At 37.9% G+C, this 21,077-nt stretch overlaps 1 non-coding gene across 1 annotated transcript; it reads left to right on the forward strand.

Moving 5' to 3' along the window:
• Positions 1–15,394: 15,394 nt before the first annotated feature.
• Positions 15,395–15,500, forward strand: LOC140828761 (small nucleolar RNA R71). The gene has a single exon (XR_012117327.1). It is a non-coding gene; the product is annotated as a small nucleolar RNA R71 (small nucleolar RNA).
• The last annotated feature ends 5,577 nt before the right edge of the window (positions 15,501–21,077 follow it).

The following is a 21,077-nucleotide window of genomic DNA, read 5'->3' on the forward strand; positions in this document are numbered from 1 at the left end:
TCATTGTATTAAAGGGAGGGAAGTATTTGATGAGAAATGTTCTTGCCTTGTCCTCACATGTAGTGATGGAAATACAAGCAAACAGTTTAACCAGGCTTTAGATTTTCACGTAAAGAGAAAGGAAACAAACACAATCTAACAGCGCATCAGAAACTCCATTGAATTTAAAAGTATTGAAAATTTAAATAAAGTATGTGATGTGAGTGTTTGGGACATCTAGTGCAGTTCCCCCAAATTGGACAGTATTCTAAATCATCTGAATAATGACTGGCTTGATCTCAAACTGATTTGCCCTGATGGTTTGTCGTACAATGCTTGAACGTGCTCCATCAAGCGAAGGTTGTGCGTACCCTAGCATGGGTATATGTCTTGGCTCCTCGACATGTAGGTCTTCAAGAAGTTTTTCTTCACTCACGTTCATTTTCATCATGTCTTTAAGCCTCTGTTGTTGTCTTCGCCTGCGGAGGGCACTTTCAATCTCGGGATAGAATACCTCAAGTTCATATTCAAGAGACTTTGGCATGCACCAAAAGAGATATAAGCAAAGAAATTAAGGGTGTCAACTCAAATAAAACAAAATAAAGAATGCTAAAGTAGATAACTAAGAATAAAATTGTGGATTAACAGTCCTCGGTAACTGCGTCAAAAACTTGATCGAGCAAAACTTGCACTGTAAAATCCTTAGTAAATTTTTTAAAATTCAACTTAGTAATAATCGCAAATGCACGATGTCAGGTAATAATATAGTGTAAGAGAGTTAGAATATCGTTCTTTTAGAGACTGTATTTTGCATTTGTTATTCTCAATTATTCAAATATTTAGCAACGATAATTTGGATGATTGTTTCTACTATAATGATTAAATAAAAACTCAATGAAATGGTTCAAGGATTAAATGATGAAATAAATAAGATAGAATGATTGATTAATTTCAATGAGAAATGAATTTGTTGGGAATCTCGATTCACCTACCCCTCGCTGATCTACTTAATTCGTTCGACAATGATCTATGCTTTCGACGAGATTTACTATCCAATTGAACACACCCTCTCAAGCTATGCCAAACTAATTCGACTCAGTGAAGTAATTAAATTTCTTTAATTATTTATCAAATGTGAATTGTATGTCGTTTAATGAAATCTCCTAGCTTTCGACCTACTGGACTATGACTAACGACGTGTATCTTACTTCATTTGTCTATGTAAAATGTAAATCCAAAGATTATGCTACTCGTTCCTACCACGGGATATTCTCTCGAACTCACTTGCAATATGATATCGTTATTAAAGTTAGCTACTGTCACACCCTTACTCTATACTTAGCATAATTACCATAATCAAAATAGGATTTGAATGATATAACTATATTATGAATCAAATCAACAAGGGGCATCACTTTGACGGTTTGTAAAAATTTTGGCATGATGTCCCTATATTTTGTATAAGCCCAAACCAAGCAACAACATTTATATATACATAGACACAAACTCAACTCAAGCAACAACATCAACCCATATATATAATCGTATTCTTACACACAAACATATTCTGTACCATCATACCCCTAGACATAAACATCGTAAAACTTGTTTCAAACCCTGACATTCAATTCATTATAATACATATGCGGAAGCTATACAATAAGAAGCCCGGTTCTTGTCGAGGTGAGGCACGTCACTAGCATCCATTGGCGAACCGGCATCCTACGCATCTTCACTACCTGATCCTGTAATACATGAGCTACGTGAGTTTATAAACTCAATAAGTTGGCACTTGTATGTATCAATATGCATCGAAGGAACATACATATCAAGTCGTGATCAACAATGAATCTTAAAAACATGTCATACCGTAGCATATATTCAATGTTCATTTTTGTACTTGAGCCTCATTAGTTGACCTGTACTACCGTGCTTGCTTTATTATATAGCTACTACTGTGTTGGACGTCAGGGAGCAACCTTTGGCAACCCCACGCCCCATGAACATATATTGGCCAATAGCTTTGGTGGACTTAAAACCACCCATGATGTCAACAAGCTCTATATCATGTAAAAATCAGTCATTTTCCTTTCATGTTCATGTTCTTGTTCTTGAAATAGCACCCATCTTCAATATTCATGAGTTCCTTACATATTTAATACATAACAATGGAATATGGTGCTATGTTTCAACAATAAATATACTAACAATGTACATATATCAATAATCAATGAGAATCATTTGAAATCATAATATTACTCATGTATTACTTCAAGAACATGCCAACTTACAGTCCAAGCGTACGAATACTTGTTTGAGACGATGTATCTCGCTCCTATACTGTCAAATATACCAATAACTCAGTCACTATTGTATAAACTAGGTGAAAATCACTCCTCTACAGGTAGAACAACTTAAAGAGAAGAAAACTTACTCCTATATGATGTTCTTGTGATGGAGAGTAAACTTCTAGCCTCAAAATGATGAAGGAGAAGAAGAAAATGACTTTTTGGGAGGAAGGTTTCTTGTTTCTCTCGAGTTTTGCTGAGAAAAGAATGAAGGAAACTGATACAATGGCTTAGAAAGTCGAAGCTTATCTTCTTATATGCAAGGCGGCGCTTTTGGCTTGTCTTCCACAATGATTTGGACAAAACCCAAAACGTGAAAGTTGTAGCATTATATCTTAGCTTTCTAATGGTTAAGGCCTCACACAATTTGGATCAATATTCAAATCATTATGCTAAAACCCGTAAAAACTACCATATCTACATCTCATTTCCTACCAACTTCATAACACTATTTCTATGTACACATCTTACCATCACTATTTTGACATTTATTCATTCTCAATGCACCATAAACAATATAAAAGTCATGTTCAATCTCAATATTGATACTTCAATCATCACGTGAAATCTAATAAGGTAATTAACTACAAAATAAACGACATAAACGTGTTATAATCATTTGTACGAGTAACCGGGCATTACAATTCTCCCCTCCTTCAAAAAATTTCGCCCTCGAAATTTGACATACCATATAGTTCAGGATATCTCTGTTGGATCTCGTCTTCTCGCTCCCAAGTTGCTTCTTCAATTGCATGATTACGCCATAACAATTTCACCAAGGGTATTTCCTTGCCTCGCAACACTTTTGATTCCCTGTCAAGGATTTGGACCGGTCGTTCTTCATATGAGAGATTCGATGCAAGCTCTAATGGTTCGTAATGAAGAACGTGAGAAGGATTAGCCAAATACTTTCGTAACAAGGAAACGTGAAAAACATTATGAACATTTGACAAGTTCGGTGGTAAAGCAATTCGGTAGGCCCTGTCTCCTATTCTTTCCAAGATTTCAAATGGACCGATATATCTTGGACTCAATTTTCCTTTCTTACCAAAACGCAAAATGCCCTTCAATGGTGATATCTTCACAAACACATGGTCACCAACCTGAAATTCCAACTGACGACGTCGCACATCAGCATAGCTTTTCTGTCGACTCTGGGCAGTGTGCATTCTTTCTCTGATCTTGGTTACCAATTCAGATGTCTGTTGTACCAATTCAGGGCCTAATAATTTTCTTTCTCCTATTTCATCCCAATGTACTGGAGAGCGACATTTTCTACCATATAATGCAGTATATGGTGCCATTCCAATGCTTGATTGATAACTATTGTTATATGTAAACTCAGCTAACGGTAGTATACTTTCCCAACTACCTGGAAAGTCAATAGTACATGCCCTCAACATATCTTCTAAGATCTGATTCACTCGTTCTGATTGTCCATCAGTTTGAGGGTGGAATGCTGTACTAAATGCTAATCGAGTTCCCATATCATGATGTAAACTTTTCCAAAATGCAGACGTAAATTTGGGATCTCTATCAGATACAATGGACACTGGGATGCCATGAAGCCTCACTATCTCTTTGATGTATTCTTCAGCATATTGATTCATCGTGTATGTAGTCTTCACCGGAAGAAAGTGAGCTGATTTCGTAAGTCGATCCACAATAACCCATATAGCATTGAATCCTCTTTGTGTTCTTGGCAAACCAAGGATGAAATCCATCGTGATATGTTCCCATTTCCACTCAGGAATGGGTAGTGGTTTCAAGAGTCCTGCTGGTCTTTGATGTTCAGTCTTGACCTGTTGACAAGTTAGACATTGTGCAACAAATTGAGCAATGTCCTTTTTCATACCCGGCCACCAAAATAATGGTTTCAAATCCTTGTACATTTTCGTACCTCCTGGATGGATCGAATATGGAGTAGCATGAGCATCAATAAGAATATAAGTTCTGATTGTTCCTTGCTTTGGCACACACAATCTACTACGATATGTCCAAATTCCATACTCATTCAATTCAAAGTTCGAATGTCCTTTTGCTTCATCTCGCTGCCTCAATTGTTGTAATTCACTGTCTATACTTTGTTCGGCCTTGATTCTATCTGCAAGTGTTGGTCGAACCTTGAGAGATGATAACTGAATTGCAGCTCCCTTTGGAATAACATCAAGCTTCAAGTTCTGCAAATCCCATAAAATCTGCTCTTGTACTTGCATTGCAGCAATAGAACTGGACTTTCGACTTAACGCATCTGCAACAACATTGGCTTTACCTGGATGATAATTAATAACACAATCATAATCTTTCACCAATTCCAACCAACGTCGTTGTCGCATATTCAATTCTTTTTGCGTGAATAAATATTTTAGACTCTTGTGGTCCGTATAAATTTCACATCGTTCGCCATACAGATAATGGCGCCATATTTTCAATGCAAATACCACTGCTGCCAGTTCTAAATCATGTGTTGGATAGTTCTTTTCATATTCTTTCAATTGCCTAGAGGCATAAGCAATCACCTTCCCGTGTTGCATCAAGACTGCTCCTAAACCTTGTTTCGAAGCATCACTGTACACTACAAAATCTCCTGATCCTTCTGGAATAGCAAGGACCGATGCTGATGTCAATTTTGCCTTTAACTCTTGAAAACTGCGATCACATGCTTCGTCCCATACAAATCTCACATTCTTTCGAGTTAAAGCAGTCAAAGGCAATGCTATCTTAGAAAATCCCGCTATAAACCGACGGTAATAACCAGCTAGCCCAAGAAAACTGCGTACCTCGGTAACAGTGGTAGGTCGTAGCCAGTTATTAACAGCTTCAATCTTACTTGGATCCACTGATATGCCTTCTTTTGAGATAATATGGCCTAAGAATGATACTTGTTCAAGCCAAAATTCACATTTCTTCCATTTGGCATACAAATGTTTATCTTTCAAAGTTTGCAAAACTAATTGCAAATGTTCTCGATGCTCCTCTACAGTTCGTGAGTAGATGAGAATATCATCTATAAACACAATCACGTACTTGTCTAGAAATGGCTTGAAAATTCTGTTCATTAAATCCATGAAAGCAGCTGGTGCATTTGTTAGTCCAAATGGCATTACAAGAAATTCATAATGCCCGTACCTGGTTCGGAAGGCAGTCTTAGAAATATCATCTGACTTCACTTTTAATTGATGATAGCCTGATCGTAAATCAATCTTCGAAAAGATGGCAGCTCCTTGTAATTGATCAAACAAATCATCAATTCTGGGGAGTGGATACTTATTTTTGATTGTCACTTTGTTCAACTCCCGATAATCAATGCATAGACGAAGGGTACCGTCTTTTTTCTTCACAAATAAAACTGGTGCACCCCACGGTGAAAAGTTCGGTCTAATAAACCCTTTATCAAGCAACTCTTGTAACTGTTCTTTCAATTCTTTCATTTCTGTAGGAGCTAACCGATAAGGAGTTTTTGAGATCGGATGAGTTCCTGTCACAACATCAATTACAAATTCGATCTCTCTATCTGGGGGTAAGCCTGTTACATCATCAGGAAATACTTCTGGAAATTCACAAACGACATCTGTATCTTTTAGTTCACGAACCGGTGGATCAATAACTAAAACAGATGCTAAATATCCTTGACACCCCTTCTGTAATAATTTTACAAGCCTTCATACAAGAGATTATCCGAAGAGGTAAGGATATACCTGCACTTGATACTGTGAATGGTTCAGCTCCTACTAGCGCAAACTTGATCATCTTTAAGCCACAGTCAATAGTAACTCTGTACTTCGAGAGCCAATCCATTCCCAATATCACATCAAAATCGTTCATTTTCAAAACAATCAATTCAGCATACATCTGATGGCCTTGGACATATATTGGACACCCTCGCACAATCTGATCTGTCTGTAATTCTTGCCCGGAAGGTAAGGCTATGGCGAGTTGTGTCTCTGTAGTACTTGATGTAATGCCCAGTCTCCTTACAAACGATTCCGAAATAAAAGAATGCGTGGCTCCTGAATCTAGTAAAACAATAGCAGTAATACCAGAAATCAAGAACATACCAGTGATCATCGACGTATCCGCATCCACTTCTTCCTTGGTCATGGAGAAAAGGCGTCCCTGTACTTTCTCAGAACTTCCTGGACAATTCTTGGCGAGATGCCCTGGCTTTTTGCAACGATAACAGACATTAGAACCTTGCATACATTCCCCGCCATGAAGTTTGCCACATTTAGGACAAGGTTGTCTGTCCTGTTCTTTACGTGGAGGGGGACCCTTACCACGGGATTCCTCGGGTTTGGTAACTTTATTGTCTGTCTTCTTGCCTTGGCCTGTTGCTTGGCTTTTCTGAAAGTACTGCTGCCTTCGTTGTTGCCTGTCTATGTCAATGTCATGTTCATCATGTTCAGCCATAAGTGCTCTTTCCACTATCTCTCCATACGTAGCAACTTTGGACATTCGTACATCTCTTTTAATTTCAGAGCGAAGTCCCCGCATGAAGTGTTCGCTCTTACTTGTATCATCTTGTGCAATATATGGTACGTATTGGACTCCAGCTTCGAATTGTTGTATGTATTCTGTCATTGACATAGTTCCTTGCTTCAAGTTAAGGAAATCACTAGCTTTCTTAGCTCGTACGTCTTTACTGAAATACTTGTTGTAAAACATGGATTTGAAAGTTTCCCATGTCAATGGTATCGCAGGTAAAACCACTCTTGCAATCTCCCACCATATCCTTGCATGCTTTGTCCACAAAAATATGGCACAAGTTACTTTGTCTGCATCTTCCATATGAAGGTAGGAGAAGATGGATTCCAATGACTTAATCCACTCTTCTGCTACTGCTGGATCGGTGCTTCCCATGAATTCCGGAGGATTCAAACGTCGAAAACGATCATATACATCTGTTTGAACATGCACATGTCTATCTACTATGGCTTGAGCTTGTGCCTGTTCATGAGTAGTCCGTTGCATCTCCAGTAGCTGCTGGATTTGTTCACCATGGACTTTTGCTTGTTGTTGGAGTAATTGAGCAAAGTCATCTACAGATCGCAGCGCACTGCCCTCACCTTCGACAGCTGGGGCCTTGCCCTTAGATGACTCTCCTTCATCTACTTTACGTTTTGGTGGCATCGTCGCTTATCTTAACCTACATGTAGGTCACGTAGAAACACATAACTTAACATAAACTATGGAATACAAAGATACTTACTTGCCGAGTTCCCCATGTATAGATGAAGTGCAGTGTCTTTCCTGTCGAAGAACCGTGGGCTCTGATACCATAAAAATGTCACACCCTTACTCTATACTTAGCATAATTACCATAATCAAAATAGGATTTGAATGATATAACTATATTATGAATCAAATCAACAAGGGGCATCACTTTGACGGTTTGTAAAAATTTTGGCATGATGTCCCTATATTTTGTATAAGCCCAAACCAAGCAACAACATTTATATATACATAGACACAAACTCAACTCAAGCAACAACATCAACCCATATATATAATCGTATTCTTACACACAAACATATTCTGTACCATCATACCCCTAGACATAAACATCGTAAAACTTGTTTCAAACCCTGACATTCAATTCATTATAATACATATGCGGAAGCTATACAATAAGAAGCCCGGTTCTTGTCGAGGTGAGGCACGTCACTAGCATCCATTGGCGAACCGGCATCCTACGCATCTTCACTACCTGATCCTGTAATACATGAGCTACGTGAGTTTATAAACTCAATAAGTTGGCACTTGTATGTATCAATATGCATCGAAGGAACATACATATCAAGTCGTGATCAACAATGAATCTTAAAAACATGTCATACCGTAGCATATATTCAATGTTCATTTTTGTACTTGAGCCTCATTAGTTGACCTGTACTACCGTGCTTGCTTTATTATATAGCTACTACTGTGTTGGACGTCAGGGAGCAACCTTTGGCAACCCCACGCCCCATGAACATATATTGGCCAATAGCTTTGGTGGACTTAAAACCACCCATGATGTCAACAAGCTCTATATCATGTAAAAATCAGTCATTTTCCTTTCATGTTCATGTTCTTGTTCTTGAAATAGCACCCATCTTCAATATTCATGAGTTCCTTACATATTTAATACATAACAATGGAATATGGTGCTATGTTTCAACAATAAATATACTAACAATGTACATATATCAATAATCAATGAGAATCATTTGAAATCATAATATTACTCATGTATTACTTCAAGAACATGCCAACTTACAGTCCAAGCGTACGAATACTTGTTTGAGACGATGTATCTCGCTCCTATACTGTCAAATATACCAATAACTCAGTCACTATTGTATAAACTAGGTGAAAATCACTCCTCTACAGGTAGAACAACTTAAAGAGAAGAAAACTTACTCCTATATGATGTTCTTGTGATGGAGAGTAAACTTCTAGCCTCAAAATGATGAAGGAGAAGAAGAAAATGACTTTTTGGGAGGAAGGTTTCTTGTTTCTCTCGAGTTTTGCTGAGAAAAGAATGAAGGAAACTGATACAATGGCTTAGAAAGTCGAAGCTTATCTTCTTATATGCAAGGCGGCGCTTTTGGCTTATCTTCCACAATGATTTGGACAAAACCCAAAACGTGAAAGTTGTAGCATTATATCTTAGCTTTCTAATGGTTAAGGCCTCACACAATTTGGATCAATATTCAAATCATTATGCTAAAACCCGTAAAAACTACCATATCTACATCTCATTTCCTACCAACTTCATAACACTATTTCTATGTACACATCTTACCATCACTATTTTGACATTTATTCATTCTCAATGCACCATAAACAATATAAAAGTCATGTTCAATCTCAATATTGATACTTCAATCATCACGTGAAATCTAATAAGGTAATTAACTACAAAGTAAACGACATAAACGTGTTATAATCATTTGTACGAGTAACCGGGCATTACAGCTACGCTTCAACAACACAAATAAAATAAAAGCACAATCAAGAATAAATCAAAGTCGATAGATGAAACAACAAAACTAGTTTTGGGGTAGGATCCCCTTAAATCCCAACAAAATGAAAATTAGCTACTAGAATTCATGATCGAATAAGCAAACAATGTTTAAACAAGAAAAAATTGAAACCAGAAATACGAGTCGCGACGAAAAAGCGAAGAATGTTGTAAGGAAATCTTGAAATATTCAACTCCAAGCTTCCTCCTAGTCTTTTCTCTCTTCCAAAACTTGGTGGCTACTGAATCCTCTCTGGAAATGGTGTCTAGGTTTGTTTTATCTCCCATATTTTTTCAAAATTGAGTACCGCTCGGAAGGTAAGATTCTACCACCCGAGTGCCAACTCATCTGTAATTCTGCTTGTGAGGTGCGACACTCGCTCTCTACTGCTTCTACCGCTTGAGCGCCGAGCCTTTTGTAATTTAGACTTTTAAAGGCACATCTCGCGCCTGAGCGGTAAATCCTACTGCTCTAGCGCCAACTCTTATGTTCGGAAATCCATCTTCGCGCCCGAGCGGTAAGATTCTACTGCCAATTTCTTGTGGCTTGCACATTTCTATCCCGATTTAAGTTATCCGGTCATTTCACCTGCAAATTCTTAACATACAAGTTAGACATGATCGTATGCATATTCTAATTCTATAACAAACAAAATGTATATGAAATCCATGCACACACAATGCAAAAAAACACAAAACTAATGCAATAAAATACGTAAAAACATCACCTATCAAGCCCCTCGTACTGACCTTTTGCATGCCCTCATGAAAAATAGGTCTTAGACCACAACTAAGATACAAAATAAGACACCAAATAAAAGTACTAAACCAATCAAATCAATGGCGAAACAGCAACTGACGTCTCATGCCTCTACGGGTTTTTAAACTACATCTCATCATTGAAATCATAACACCCATTACCACCCCTTTTAAAGCACTTTTATTTTGACAAAAAATGTGTTCGTGTGTGTGCTGTGGGTTCTACTAGCTTGTACTTCAGATAAATTTGTTTGCAATTCATGTGAATCACCAAATCAACACAAGTTTTCACTCTCCTGAATTCCGTTTTTATTCGTGACCAACCAGTAAACACAATGTAGTAGAATTTCATGGTTGCACAATGATATTTAGGGGGTAATGTCAACATGTGCTCAAGTGGTCTGAAAAGATTGGGAGTACACCGATCATTTTCATTATGCACTTGTCAGAATTTTCATCTGACATTCCTCAACGCCTTATATCTCCATCTTTTTAGCCTAGGGATAGGATTTCATTCATTTTTGGCTCCCCCACACCTTACATCACATTTTGTTTTTCACATTTTTTTCTTTTTTTTTTTAATAAGTGCAAAAATTTTCTCATGTGTACTCCCTAGGCTCTGACTATAAGGCATGTTCATTTATTTGTCTTAGGGACAAATTTTGAGGTTTTATGCACGATTGGAAGAATGTTATTCTAGGTTTACTATGTTTTTCTAGTGGTCAGTCACTCCTTTCAACAGGCATTCATTCAAGTTCTACTCGCATCTCATGTCTTTCATAATTCTCCCACAAATTTTTAAACTCGACTATCATTCACACAACTACCGAAACCCGCTATATGTGCATATAAAAATTCATAGTTATTCATGCTAAAGGGGTATTAAATACGAGTGACAAGACTAAGAAAATGTAATTCATCAAGCCCAAAATCATCTTTAGCTACCAACATACTTTTTTCATACACAAATGACTGACCCCCTCATACTAAGTGTGGGCAATGTCCCTATTGCACAAAATAATGAAACACATCAATGAAACACATATGTAGAACACAAAAACAAATGCAATGCAAACGACAGAATGCAAGAATGATGATAACAAACTACACAATGCAGCATAAAATAAAAAGGAAAAGAAAGCGAAACAGTGAACTCCTCGGATCAATGCTCGTTCTCGTCTTGCTCCTGTTGGACAACTCTGGGCTCCTGATCGTACGACTGAGGGTAAGCATAGCGGAATGGGAACGGAGGCAGAGATATAATTTAAAACTCAACTAAATAAAAGACGAAAATAAAAACAAGTAGGAAGAGAAAGAAATTAGTTCTCAATTTATAGTCGAGAGCTAGACTGTAGGTTCCCTCTCAGCTCTGACTGTTTTGGAATCGAGCGACTCAAATTTGTGGCTCCACTATGCCACCCAAATAATGCCTCAGTCGTTGAGCATTGACTGTGAACGGCTCATTTTTTCCATCTCTCAAAGTTATGGTTCTCGAGGGGAACACTTTGGTGATCATGTAAGGGCCCGTCCATCTTGACTTGAGCTTGCCAGGAAATAAATGCAGCTTGGAGTTGTGCAGGAGCACCGCTTCAACTTTTTTAAATTCCCTCGGTGTAATGCGCTTGTCGGGTGCTAGCATTGTATGCTCTAAGTACACGTACTTCAGCTGTGGAGGCAGTGGTTTGAGCTCACGTGGCGGCGATTCCTCAATGCTTGACTTCTAAGGTGTCATGTCTCTTCGATCGCCCAAATCATCTAATTTCATCCTTAATGGCTTCTTCCATGGATGTTTGGCACTAAAGTATGCCAATCTTTCAAATTTTTCTGCATTCAGTTCATCCTCCTTCACTTCAGTGGTGCGAGTGGCTTCCAATGGATCTTTCATAGCACCTGCGTAAAATGACACACAAGTGAATCCAATGAATCAACAATAGAACAATCATTAGTGTGCAGTGCGTGCTTAAGAGCGTTAAAAACATTAAAATTGATTTCCTCCTCTCCCACTCACAATCTCAACTTCTCTTCTTGCACATCAATCACATCCTTGCCAATTGCAAGAAACGGTCTCCCTAAAATCAAGGGCATCTCCCTATCCTATTCCATGTCAAGAACCTAAAAATATGTTGGAAATATAAACTTTCTCACTTTCACTAATACATCCTCTATAACTCAACGTGGATATTTGATAGATCTGTCTGTTAACTGCAAGGACATCTTCGTTAGCTTATGCTTTCCCAATCCAGGTTTCATACATATAGACAAAGGTATAAGGTTAATACTTTCACCAAGATCTCACAAAGCTTTATGAAAAACCACATCACCAATTATGCAAGGAATAAAAAACTCCCTGGATCCTTGAGTTTTGGTGAGATCTTGTTTTGCACCATTATAGAGCAATTTTCAGTTAATTTTACCTTCATAAGGCCTTTCAACTTCCTCTTATTTGCTAAGATGTCCTTCAGCAATTTATCATAGCTAGGCATTTGCATCAAAGCATCGGGAAAGGGAATATTGATGTGAAATTTCTTGAATATTTCAATGAACTTACCAGATTGCGCATCAATTTTAGCTTTTTTTAATGCTGCCGGAAAAAGTGGAGGAATAACAATTCTATATTTTGCGGTGAGTGCAGGTGTCGAGTTAGATGACTTACCCTTTGGTGTTTCGACCTGTTCCTCTTACAAGTGGCTTTTTGCGTCCTCCTACGACTAAAGTTTTCCCAACCCTTAACTCAATCACATTCAATTGCTCTTTAGGGTTAGTCTCGAAGTTTCTTGGCAAGGTGCCCTGATCTATGCTTGACATTATCTTGGCCAACTATCCGATCTGAGTTTCCAAGCCTTTGAGAGCTGAATTGTGTAGTCAAGTTTTCGTTGCAGACATAAATTGAGACATCATACTCTAAATTAGATTTCTCCTCTCGAGGCTCAGATCTATACATCGGTTGCTTCCCATACTGTTGGCCTCCTTGTGAGCGACCCTGACTGTTTTGACCACTCCATGAGAAATTTGAGTGTTGCCTCCATCCAACATTAAATGTGTTGGAATATGGGTCATTCTTAGGATGGTTTTGAGTCCCCACATGGTTCACAGGTGCCTCATTTTGCACATAATTATGACTCCTTGTCTGGCAATCCTTGGTGAAGTGCTCACCTCAACAACCATCACAGAAGATCTCTTGCAGTCTCATGGTCGTACCATCAACATTCATATTATTTATTCTCCTACTCAAAGCCTATAATTGTGCAGCAACCGCAGAAAAATTTCTTACCTGGTGAACTTCTACACTCCTTCTCTGATTATTCCTCTTAGATTGAGGATTATATGTAAGGCTCGAGATTTATTAGTCTTCATTGACGAAATACTCGGAAGATATGAGAATGCATGATATAAGAAATTAGAGTTTTGAGTACAAGCAAGACCGCACCCGCGGTCGTTGCTGTTTGGAAAAATAAAAGTGGTGCCGAGAGCACAGCGCACCCGCGGTCCAAGAACCACCGCACCCGCGGTGCATGGACAGAAAGTTGACAAATTTTACCGAAGCAACACCGCACCCGCGGTAAGAATGAGACCGCACCCGCGGTCGTTGAATTTTGGAAAATGAATGGATTGCAGAAGCATGAGCGCACCTGCGCTCCCGAACCTACCGCACCCGCGGTGCTGCATGCGAGAAGTCCACCTTTGTTTCTCAAGCTGACACATGGCATGGTATTTATACTTAATTGTGCTGAGTCTTCACTTTCACCCCTTCCATCAGCTGAGAACGAGAGAGAGTGGAGAGAAGCTTCAACTCCTTATGTTTTAAGGTTGTGATTTTGAAGGAATTACACATCTAAACTTAAATCCGAGACGAGATTCATGTTCCTCTCGACAAGGACTTCAAAAGGGTATACTTTTTATATCTTTTCAGCATGTTTTGAAGTTGAAATGTTGGAGGACTTCTGATATGGTTGTGAATAGATGTTATTGAGATCATAGATGTCGTAGAATCGTAAACGGTTTGATTACCGGATATCGTATGTGATTGTTGTTTATTTCCAGCATGTATTGAATTGAGATCATGCAGATTTTCAGAGTTGAAATGGTTATGGCATTGATTTTGAATTGAGGCTTTTGATGTGTTGATATATATTTAGATTTGAATTGATTGGTATCTCGAGAACACGCCGTTATGCCGTCAAATTGTATCAAGACTGATTATAGATTGTATATATGTCTTGGTTAAGTTAGAGATTGATAAAATGTGTATCAACATTGCTATTTCAGATCGAGATTGACAGACTTGACATCGAGACTTCGACTACGACAGATATTGTACGACGAAAGGTATAATTCATGTGATTATAGGGAAGATATGACTCAAATCAGATTTGATTGAAGTTTCCCAATAAAATCACATACTAGATTTATTATTGTATCTTTTGATATGTTTTGACTAGTTTATAGATTATATTCAAATCTCCTGATATGATAATGCTGTGTTTATAGATTTATATTCAAGCATTGAGATAGGAGAGTCATTGACAGATTTGTCAAAACTAGACGTTCGGTGTATCGACGCATATGAGCAGATTTCCTCCGATTGTAGACATTCGATTGGGAGGGTAGGTAACAGACATTGACGTCTTATTCACCCCGGGATCCCTAGAGTAGAGTCGAGTTGAGTCAAGACATGATTTGATTTGCATTGCATGCTAATATGGATTGGTTTCATAGACTATGGAACCCCTTTATTATTGCTTTCATGCATGATTCATGATTTTATGTTAGCATGTATACATGTTTTATACTGGGATTTGTTCTCACCGGAATTTCCGGCTGTTGTTATGTATGTATGTGTGCATAACAACAGGTGGGGCAGGATCTGGGTCACGACAGAGATGAGTTCGAGATAGCGTGGTGACTACGGGCGCAGAAGATGACTAGTGGCTTTTATTAGAATTGGACTACTTGTATTTGGGTATCTTGTATTAAACACTAGTTGTATGAATGTATTAAACCGAGACATATTGTATGTTTGTAGAAATAAATAAAGAATCTGTGCTTGTTTATATACATTTGAATGAATGTTAAAAAGCGAAAAATTGACCCACATTTTCTCACAGATCCATTTAATCCCAGATCGAATCGATTTAGAGCCCGGGTCCCCACATTATAACTGCTGGCAGCCATCTCCTCTCACAATCAATATCATTCTTTGGCGGGTTTTCTCAATAAATTCTCATAAGCAGCAACATTTATCATAGTATGATTGACAGTGAGCAAGCCATAATAAAAAGTTCGAACTACTAACCCAAGAGGCAGTTCGTGATGTGGGCATCTCTGTAATAAATCTTTGTAGCACTCACATGTCTCATATAAGGACTCTTGCTCGAATTGGGCGAAGGTAGTGATGTCTGCCTGCAACTTCATGGTATTAGAGGGAGGGAAGTATTTGATGAGAAATGTTCTTGCCATGTCCTCACAAGTAGTGATGGAAATACATGCAAATAATTTAACCAGGCTTTAGCTTTTTCACTTAAAGATAAAGGAAACAAACGCAATCTAACAGCGTCATCAGAAACTCTATTGAATTTAAAAGTATTGCAAATTTCAAGAAAGTATGTGACGTGAATGTTTGGGTCATCTAGTGCAGTTCCACCAAATTGGATAGTATTCTAAATCATCTGAATAATGACTGGCTTGATCTCAAACTGATTTGCCCGGATGGTTTGTCGCACATTGCTTGGACGTGCTCCATCAAGAGAAGGTTGTGCGTACTCCAGCATGGGTATATGTCTTGGCTCCTCGACATGTAGGTCTTCATGATGTTGTTCTTCATGCACGTTCATGCTCATCATATCTTTAAGCCTATGTTGTTGTCTTCGCCTGCGGAGGGCTCTTTCAATCTCGGGATAGAATACCTCAAGTTCAGATTCAAGAGACTTTGGCATGCACCAAAAGAGATATAAGCAAAGAAATTGAAGGTGTCAACTCAAATAAAACAAAATAAAGAATGCTAAAGTTGATAACTAAGAATAAAATTGTGAATTAACAGTCCCCGGTAACGGCGTCAAAAACTTGATCGAGCAAAACTTGCACTATAAAATCCTTAGTAAAATTTTTAAACTTCAAGCTCCTAATAATCGCAAATGCACGATGTCAAGTAATAATATAGTGTACGAGAGTACAAATATCGTTCTTCTAGAGACTGTATTTCGCAATTGTTATTCTTAATTATTCAAATATTTAGCAAGGATAATTTGGATGATTGTTTACTACTACAATGATTAAATAAAAACTCAATGAAATGGTTCAAGGATTAAATGATGAAATAAATAAGCTAGAATGATTGATTAAAGTTCAATGAGAAATGATTTTGTTGGGAATCTCGGTTTACCTACCCCTCGCTAATCTACTTAATTCGTTCGACAATGATCTACGCTTTCGACTGGATTTCCTATCCAATTGAACATGCCCTCTCGAGCTATGTCAAACTAATTTGACTCAGTGAAGTAATTAAATTTCTTTAATTATTTATCAAATGTGAATTTCATGTCGTTCTATGAAATCCCCTAGCTTTCGACCTACTGGACTATGACTATCAACGTGTATCCAACTTCATATTTATATGTAAATTGTAAATCCACGGATTATGCTACTCATTTCTATCACGGGATATTCTCTCGAACTCAATGGCAATATGATCTCGTTATTAAAGTTAGCTACGCTTCAAAAACACAATGAAAATAATAGCACAATAAAGAATAGATCAAAATTTGTTAGATGAATCAACTAAACTCGGTTTCGGGGTAGGATCCCCTTAAATCCCAAAAAATAATGAAAATTAGCTACTAGAATTCATTATAAAAATAAGCAAACAATGTATAATCAAGAAGAAATTGAACTAGAAATACGAGTCGTGACGAAAAAGCGAAGAATGTTGCCCGGAAATCTTGAATATTCAACTTCAAGCTTCCTCCATGCCTTTTCTCTCTTCCAAACCTTGGTGGCTGCTGAATCCTCTCTGAAAATCCTTTCTAGGGTTGTTTTTGTGCAGCCACCCTTGGCAATTTCCTCCGAAAGGTAAGAAATCATCTTTCGTATTTTTTTCCAAATTGAGTACCGCTCGAGCGGTAAGATTCTACTGCACCAGCGCCAACTCCTCTGTAATTCTGCTTGTGAGGTGCGGCACTCGCACTCGAGCGGTAAGATTCTATCGCCCGAGTGCGGAGTCTTCTAAAATTTATACTTTGAAATGCACATCTCGTGCCCGAGCAATAAAATCCTACCGCCCGGGCGGCAGCTCTTATGTCTGGAAATCAATCTTCGCGCCCGAAGTTGTAAGATTCTACCACTCGGGTGACAGCTTTTTTGCCAATTTCTTGTGTGTTAGAATTAAAATTATTGTGGAGATGCTAAGGAAAAACAAGTAGATGTTGGATTAGTACAAAACCAGTAGAACCAGTAGATGTTGGATTAGTACAAAACAGTAGAACTAGTAGATGTTGTAAACCAGAAGTACTTATATCGCGCAAAATTGTTAGAATAGAGATGCTAAGGAAAAACCAGTAGATGATGGATTAGTACAAAACCAGTAGATATTGTAAAACCAGAAGTACTGGTATCAGCGCTAAAAACTTGCTCGAATAATGTCTTAGCTAAAACTAGAACTAGAAGGATACAAAATTGGAAATATACACTAACAGAATCTTGCGTATCTCAAAGTGTCTAAATATTACCGTTGATCTATTAAACGTGATATCAACATTTATTGCTTCATTAAATGCCATTAAATGCTATACAAGAACATTTAAGACGGTATACCATTTTTGGTATGAACTGCGACTGATTACTTTTAATGTATTCTGCAGGGTCCATTTTAAGCAATAAAGTGAAACACCAAAAAGAAAAGAGTCGTTCAGTTTTTGAACGTTGAATAGAGCCTATATATGGAGATGAAGAATTTTGTGGAAAAACACGACACATTGAACAAAAATTTGAATTGAAAAACATCATTCGAGCATTGTTAGAACTTTCAGTTATCTAAAGAGCTCAACACTGAAAAAGGCAGCACACGCTTCATTGCATACTGTTGATCATTGAGATCATATTGTGCTAGCTACTTCAGTTATATCTTTTTAAACTATTTATTTGATCAAATCATTGATAGAAGAATTTGTAACTGGAAAAGAGTCTTTTCCATAATTTACGATCATTCAAAAAGTTGAGTTGTAAAGCTAAGATTTTCAATAGGCGAAGGTCATCTCCTATTGAAGTGGGTGTGTACAATTGTTGTGCTGTATTCACCAAAGTCTTTTAGTGATACCTTCTGGAAATAGAAGAAGGGGAGACGTAGAAGATTCATCTTCGAACTTCCAGAAAAAATCGTTGTGCTATCTACTGTTTTTCGGCTTTATCATTTTTCACCCACTAACCAACAGATCGTTTTCCGCACATTATCTTGTGATCTGCTGGTCTTTATACTTGAGAAAGAATCGTTAAAATCTCTAACAGGATTTTAGCATATCATTCGAAAGAATTTTAATAAGTTGGCCATTGAGTTTATTCGACCCCCTTTCTAAACTCAACCCGATCCTCAACAAGTGGTATCAGAGCAGAGTTAATCTTGTTCTGAAAAATATTTAACAGACATGGCTCATTTCAACAAAGTTCCAATGTTCTCAAAAGAAGATTTCGATGATTGGAAAATCAGAATGCACGCTCATCTTGCAGCTCAAGATGATGACATGTGGTATGTCATCACTGATGGTCCATTAAAGATCCTAAAGCCAAATCCAGCTATTGCTATCACCGAAGGTGCCCCTCAGATGCTTGAAAAACCAAGATATGAATGGACGAGTGAGGACAAAAAGAAAGCCAATCTTGACAACGTTGCGAAGGACATTTTATACAAGACACTCGATAAAAATACATTCAGCAAAATCAAGATGTGCCATACTGCCAAGGAAATCTGGGAAAAATTAATTCAGATCTGTGAAGGAAATGAAGAAACAAAGGAAAACAAACTGTCTGTAGCCAAGCAGAAGTTTGAAAATATGAAAATGAGGGCTGGAGAAACTATGAATGAATTTGATGAACGATTCAGCAGCCTCGTCAATGAACTCTCAGCTCTTGGGAAAGACTTTGGCAATAGAGAAATTGCATTAAAGGTAATGAGAGGCCTACCCAGACAACGGGAAGTCAAAACAATGGCAATGAGAGCTTCCAAGGATCTCAACAAGTTAGAACTACACGACTTGTTCTCGGATTTAAAGTCATATGAGTTTGAACTTGAAGTTCGAAGTGGAGAAGAGCCCTTAGCAAATCCACCAACCAAAGCTCTCGCAGCTACTGCAAACTCTACTGCTACAGTTGCTCCAAGCTCATCTTCTGCTACTGCTTTAGAGAACACTTCTGAGACAAGTGCTGAACAGATAAGCAATGACGCAATGTCATTATTTGTTAAAAGGTTTTCCAGATTCATGAGAAAGAATCATAGAACATTTCAAAGTCCCAACCGCAATTTCAAAAAGGAATCATCACCTAGTGACATGGCATGCTTTAACTGTGGAAAAGTTGGACACTTCATTGCTGATTGTCCAAAACCAAAGAAGGATGACCAGAGAAAGAAGGGTGTCAAACGCAATGATAAAAAGACCAGAAGAGACAGGAAGGCAATGATTGCAGAAGAAAGTAAGCCCAAATGGGCAGACTCAAGTTCTGAATCTTCTGGTTCTGAAAGCCTTTCGAGTGAAAGTGATGATGATGAGATCAAATGTCTGATGGCGAATACTGATTCAACCTCGACATATGGAGAGGTATTTGACTTTGATTCTGATGAATTTACACGCACTGAGTTACTCAAAGCATTACACGACATGGTAGAATATTATTCTAGACTTTCTCAATCATTCGAGGAAGTTAAGATCGAAAATCAGGACTTAAAGGATCAGAACAGTAAGTTAACTTGCTTGCAAGTAGACAGCTGTAATGATTTACAAGTTGAGATGAGTAAATTAAAAACGGAGAATGAAAGAGCAAAAACAGATTACCAGAAGATGCTTTCTGAAAACCAGAAGTTATCACTACTGGTAATTTCTTGGAACAAGTCTTCTATTTCACTGGAAAAGATGCAAGAGTTACAAAAACAATCTGGAGACAGAAGTGGTCTTGGATTTTGTAATAATGAAGGCACTTCTGAAACAAATACTAAGCCAAAACTGGATATGTGCAAATGGAAGTATATTCACTTTGTGAAATCCAGTGTGGTACAGAAACCAGAAGTACCTACTGTTTCAGTAGAAAGGAATGTAAATCAGATGATCAAAAGAATGCATTATGGTCTGGGTTATGTTGAACCTATGGAAAAAGTTGACCAGAGTTCTAGAATCAGAAGAGGATTCAACTCAGGAAGACAACCTCCTATGAAGGTTAAAAACTACAAGTACTACAATTCTAGACCTGTTCAGAAGAGATACAGGCTGGACAACAGAAACAGAAGGGAAGAACAACATACTAGGATGCACAATGTTAGAAAAAACAGACCCTTTGTTCCACACACCTCCATGGATATCCGAAGTACAAAAATTGTACAAATGTGGGTTCCAAATAGACTAATAAGGCTTGGACCCAAATAGATTGCGTACCAGATACTAAAATTTGTGTTTGCAGGAACAGGTGAAGAAAACCAAGATCAGCAGCTCAACATGGTATTTAGATAGTGGATGTTCAAGACATATGACTGGACAGAAAAGTCTACTATCAGAAGTAGTAAGTTGTGCTGGACCAGAGATAACCTTTGGGGTTAACTCAAAAGGTAAAACAGTGGGTAAGGGTAAGATTATCCTTGGTAACATCACCATTAAGGATGTGCTCTTAGTTGAAACTCTTTGTTATAACTTGATCAGTATTAGTCAATTATGTGATAATGGATTTTCAGTAGCATTCCAGAAGCACACTTGCACAGTTAAAAATGCTGATGATTCTACTGTTATAACCGAAGT

Source organism: Primulina eburnea, chromosome 3 (genome assembly GCF_022965805.1).
Source record: "Primulina eburnea isolate SZY01 chromosome 3, ASM2296580v1, whole genome shotgun sequence".
Taxonomy (NCBI): Eukaryota; Viridiplantae; Streptophyta; class Magnoliopsida; order Lamiales; family Gesneriaceae; genus Primulina; species Primulina eburnea.